The sequence below is a fragment of the Macrobrachium rosenbergii genome, chromosome 9 (genome assembly GCF_040412425.1).
Source record: "Macrobrachium rosenbergii isolate ZJJX-2024 chromosome 9, ASM4041242v1, whole genome shotgun sequence".
Lineage (NCBI taxonomy): Eukaryota > Metazoa > Arthropoda > Malacostraca > Decapoda > Palaemonidae > Macrobrachium > Macrobrachium rosenbergii.
The window spans coordinates 21,469,162-21,475,161 of NC_089749.1; the positions used below are offsets into that span (position 1 = coordinate 21,469,162).

The 6,000-nt window shown below is 39.0% G+C and overlaps 1 protein-coding gene across 3 annotated transcripts in view; it reads right to left on the bottom strand.

Annotated features, from left to right (window-relative positions):
- Nucleotides 1–6,000, bottom strand: part of LOC136841556 (hamartin-like) — a 32,532-nt gene that overhangs the window by 26,111 nt on the left and 421 nt on the right. Inside the window, exon 1 of one of the 3 annotated variants that reach the window (XM_067108538.1) lies at nucleotides 5,738–5,895. The exons of 1 other annotated variant lie outside the window; for it this stretch is intronic. The gene's annotated coding sequence lies outside the window, so the exon portion shown is untranslated. Of the gene's footprint in view, nucleotides 1–5,200; nucleotides 5,591–5,737; nucleotides 5,896–6,000 lie in introns of those variants that run through there. One more of the 3 variants, XM_067108539.1, reaches the window with a different exon arrangement.

The following is a 6,000-nucleotide window of genomic DNA, read 5'->3' on the forward strand; positions in this document are numbered from 1 at the left end:
GCATATATAGAGTAAAAATAGCAACACAAATGATACAACTCAAAGCATCATCAAACAAAATAAATATTATTTCACAATAAAATGTAAAGGTAGTCAAATAAAATACTACCAGGTCCTTAAATAAAGCAAATGGTTTTAAGCAATCTTATACAAAACAGCAGTGCATTACCTTCCTAGACCCCTGAGTATCCTTGAAACTGTGTATACAGTGATTGCAAAGAGCTTAAATAAGAGTACTGTACTATTCACATGCCAATCATACAAACCACCTGCTTATGCCCATATAAGTCCAATACCTCCTTATAATAATAAAATGTATAGTAGCTATACTAATGAAATGAACATGGATGATGGTGCAGGTACTGTGAAGGTGTTTTGATCATGTCTCTGCTTGTTGGTATGGTGCGCGAATTTCTCGCAATTCTGATTTTCTTTACTGTACAATTTTCCCCAGAGCTAACTGTGTATACGTGGATCAGCCCACAACGGGGTCTCACTGTATTTGCTACTTGGACTTATTTCTGGCAAAGTTATCAACTACATTTTCATAAATTGCTTCCCTAATGTTTTGGTTGATGGTAACCTTAATGGAAAATCTTAATGAGCTCCTGAAGTTAAGGACAATCCCAACACACACCTGAATGTTCTGCATGTCTTATTTATGGCGCAGATAGCGAAACACCACCACACTAAAGAGTTTGTTTCCACCCTCTTCAATGTTTCTATGAATGATTCATTAGAAGCATTGAATTTAAAATTTTTTCTCTTCCACTAGTCTTCACATACCCACCTGTCTGTCAAAAATTGTTTAAGCACAGTCAGAAAATAAAAATATTGCTCAAACAGTTGAGTATACGAAAGGCTCAGTGCCAAACTTATGCCGAGACCGAAAGGTGGCAATTAGGCTTCAGTCCTGACCCAATGCCTCTAGCATCTACGGCTTTATTTCTCAGAAACTGCTTTGGAAGAGCATCAGAAGTTCATCATACCTCCCATAGTAATATTTTTTTATAACCTGTTTTGCACTTTCTACTCTCTCCTTATTATCCACATATATCTTTAATTCAGTTTTACTTATCAACCCAGATCAGTTCTTTTACCTGCATTCATGGAGAATCTCCCAGGAATCTGTCCTGACATGGAAATTTTTGTAGAAAAAGCAGTTAGTAACAAGCAGAGATGAAATAAGCTGGTTCTTACAAGGGATCCCTCCACCAAGTCTCCTCCTTATGCTAGGGCACACACAGAAATTGACTGAAAGCCTGTCCATGAAACAGTAGAGGACCCCAAGATCTGTTGTGAAGGAATTCCAATTCTGACCCCTTTTGCTCCCGAGATGCACACAGATAGCAGTTATTGACCAAAATGGCTTAAGTCCTTCTTACCACAAAGTACTGGAACTGGCAACTGCTTACATCCATTTATTCCAATCAATTAGTTTCCATTTGTGCTATCTCTGCAGCTGTGACTAGAGTTGGCAAATCTACTTAACGATAACTGCAGTTTGTCAGATTTCTGTGGCGCATCTATTCGCTTGTACCGGTGTAAATGATTGAAACATGGACGAGTATCCCAGTGGCCTGCAGCCAGGGTCCAAGTCAGCACAAAAGCACCATGGCCCTGGACTCTATCACCCCTCCTCTCTTTCCATGCTCTCAAGTTCTCTCAGGTTTATTGACCACATTCAACACATTCACCTTGTGAAATATCTCCACACATTCCCACTGTCCAGCTGAATAAGATGTTCCACCTATACCATACCCACCTTTCCAGGATACATGCAAAACCCTATCAAAGCAAACACTGACACAACATTACTGTATTAGACAATACGGTACGTGTAATTTCACAATGGTAAACTAACCTTAACACTAATAAGCACAAGAAGTAATTGCCTAAGTAATATGATAAAAAAAAAATCCAAGACTAAACCTAATTAACACCAGACGTACCATATATGACAATAAAAAGTAAACCACACACTACTCCATGCTAGTACAATGAACATCACAAAATTGTAAGATAATTTGCATTCTTCTTTAATATACTAACATGGATAGGCTACCTTTGGTGACAGAGTCCAGTCACTGAACCTTAGCAACTAGGTTATGTCAACAGCAAATGAAGGGAAACCAACCAGTGATTTGAAGTTTGTATATCTACAAAAAACTGGCTTGACCTCTATCATGACCCAGCACTCAGAACAAAGAGCAAGCATGTGTTACACCTGCAGCATTAAAATTCTCATCAAGGATCTTCATAAGAGGCTCAAAACTCACTGTTACAGCACTGTACAAAACTCACTGCTACAGCACTGTACAAAACTCACTGCTACAGCACTGTAGAGACAATCACATGAAATTAATTGCATAAAGCACTACACAGTACCACTATGAAAGCACAAAATGGTCACCAGTATGCAAACTGTACCCCACACATACACACTCAAGCATGGCTGAAAAACTGATAAGGTGAGGAGGTCTTCATGCCCTAGGCCTATGTTTTTTTTTTTTCTAAGTCAGTAGACAGCTGTCAGCACATGTGCAGAAGGAGGGCTCCATACATAAAAGGTGGTGCATTTGTATCCCTGTGGGAACTAATGCAAATGATCTTGAAAGCGCAACAGAAAGGAAACAGAATGCTCAAGTAACCAGACTACAAGCTCTGAAAGTGGGAAGGCAAATTAGGCTCAAGTGAGAAAGACTGCCAAGATATAATAAACTTAATAAACTGCATCTGCCTTCTGGGTGTTATTGTATCAACAGTTAATCCATCTCTGGAAACTTTTGAAAATATTCATAAGATTCAATGAATAAAAGTTGAATACGGTAACCCTACAAAATGTTGTGTGTTGAAATTTGATTATAAGATTAAATTTGGAGTTTCCCTTCCCATGCGATGTTACGCAAAAAATAACATTCTTTCACTGTTTGCTATTTGACTGGACACTTGGCTGTCATTTAACCTACCTAGTAATGCAAGGAAATGCAATGGTTACAATGATTAATTCATTACTGAAACTTATACATGGATGACTAAGTACTTCACAAAACTGTGCAGCAAACTACGCCTGTGGCTACAAAAATCTGAACTAATACAGCAAATTTTGTCTAAAAAATACTAGTGTTGAGAAAGTAAAACCCTAATTCTTATAAAAACTGTTCGTTACACCTAGAGAACTACTTGATATAGAGAATATGGAGAACTCTTGATATTTCTAGTGCCTCAACCAATAAACCAGCTGGTATTGCTCATATAGCCTAGACAACAGGCAGTTATTGTCGCAGTCACATGTATGGTGTAAGGTACTAAGTAACTGCAACGCTTTTTCTCAGCTTCACATAATCTCAGTTTGTTGGACTAAACAACTCTGACACTTGGTCTCAACTAAGTTGCTTTGTCATTAAATAACTCCACTAGTTGTCTGAACAACTGAAACCATTGTCAAACCCTTACTACTTGTCTGTGCATCAGAAACTTCAACTATTTATTTTATTCAAGTGTGTCACCTATTTCAAAAAATTTCCAAAAACTAGAGCACAATACTGTACTGTACTGTGCAATGCACCAGAAGTGTGCCTGTCTTAAATTTGGAGAGTTATTTTATTAGTTTAAACTTGTCTTGCTTATTGCATTGTATTGCACACCTATTCTGGCTTACTGTATAAATTACATAATCACATAACTTTTAAAATATACTTGTTGCCCCATTTGTTAAGATTAGCCTAAGTGTAATGGCTGTTACAACAAGCAACCCAATCCCTCTACCTTATCGAAGCTTCCGTCTTTTCTAGAGTGTCTCAATGTGACAAAACCTAAAAAAGCCAACTGCTGTTCTATTCATATGCCATGTCTGATCACATCCTGATAACAAAACCCAAAATAATTTTACCACATTCCAGGTTATTCACTCTCATTCTTACAATAATCTGTAAGGAATAAAAATCCTGTCTATTCTACATTCCTGAAACAAATCCAAACTCAAAGTCATTTCCCTCCCTTACTGAATAATACCAGGAACCAATGGATCTAAACTAATTCCCAGTTGCTCAATAAAATACCTGTACAGGCAGGAAAGATACATAACTGTTGAAAAAGAGCTACTTCTCACAATGTCAGAAGTCAAAGTCCTGCATGTCATACAAGGATCAAAGGAATTTTATTTTAAAGATGATAGTCCTTAATATCACTACTACTAATAGGGGAATGAAAATAACATTGGTTTCCAGAAACTGAGGGGCATTTCTAGTTTTCAAGCTACCCTTCATGAGATACTTCTAGGGAGAAGAAACTATGACAAGATTAGGTAGTCAACTATCTTACTCAAAGCATTCTTGGTTTTTAAGTTAAACAATTCCACAATGCTGTAGGATTAACACAAACTATACAATGCTTCAGGATTAGGGTAACACAAACTACTGAATGGAATAAACAAGATCGACAGTTCAACAAAATTCAAATGATTAAAATTGTAACTCTAAAAATCATGCTGCATATTCAAAAACCACAATCCCAATGCAGCAAGGAAACTGGTATTGGAAAACTTGCATTTTCTGCTGGAATTAATAGCATAAAACAAATAATTAAGTACTGACAATGCTTCACGGCACAACCTGTCAACTCAAGCATCGTTCTTGTTGCTGATACCGAATAATTAATTTATAAGTTTAGGCATGCATGCCAAGCACTGGGGTAACTAAAGCCATTCAGCGCTGAAACAAATTAACAGCTAAAGGTTTGAAAGGTGAAACAGGAGGAAAACCTCACAGTTGCACTATGAATCCATTGTTAGGAGAGGGTGGACAGTATGACTGAAGAAAGAAAATATGAATGGAGGTAATGTAAAAGTAATGAAAGAGGTTTGCACCTAGGGGCCAAAGGGACGCTGCAAAGAACCTCAAGTAATGCCTACACTGCATCGCATAAGGTGCACTGACGACACTAACCCCCCTACGGGCCTGAATGATGTAATGGAATGTAAGGATGGAGAGTGAGAAAAAAAAAAAAAAAAGTCCCTTGATTCTTAGATAACTTTGTCGCACTAAACTGACTTAAGCTTGCACCCTTGCTCAGCATGCTGCTAAGAAACAAAATGAACAGGCTACATGTATTCCTTCTAAACACAACAGCTGAAAAATCAACTTAATCAACTAAGTAACCCAAGCCCCGTGGTGGGGTCTGAAAACTCTTGTCAATGTACCTTAGCAACAGACAATTCCATACACTTTGGCCTAAAATACTCTCTCTCGATATCCTCGCAGACGTCTCCGTCGGCTACAACAAACCACAGCCCTGAGGACGAGGTTAACGACGGGCGGGGCATAGCCCACACGAAGTAGGGGAGAAGCCCTTGGGACAAGACAACACCGAAGACCTGTTAAGACATCGTCAGATTTCCTTCCTGTCAAAACTTCCTTCAGCGTGACTAAAGACTGGCGTCGAAAACGCAGGAAACGCAAGGAGGGAGGTTAGTCACCGTGGCCATGACATCTGCAAATCCATTACTGCTGTCCGCAGTATACCCCGCTGGATATGCCCAAACTCATGCACCCTGTGACCCCCTTCACCCCCAAAACAGATACACTGAAGACACCCAAAGGTCCATTCTTAGCCCCGGATGAGAGCAGCTCGTCCATTGGCGACGATATTAACCCGCATGCCGGCGGCCATGGCACTGGTGCGAAAATATGCCACATGCATATAACTGACAGGAGTCCGAAAAGACGTGTTTTTTTACCTGTGATGTTCACATGTTCGCCGAGAGTTCCCGTCTCCTCTTCGCCATCGCTTCAGCCACCACACGAAATCAGCTGTTTGGCGAAGGTGCCAACAGCGCGTGCCGTATTCGGTGTATAAATTCGTATTAAGCAGATATTGTATATACTATAAATTATATAATATACTTTTACAATACATTTACGCAATTTCGATATTCTATCATGGCACAGAGCTAGTGCTAATATGACATTATGTCAGAAAATTTTGTTGGCAGAGTTGGTA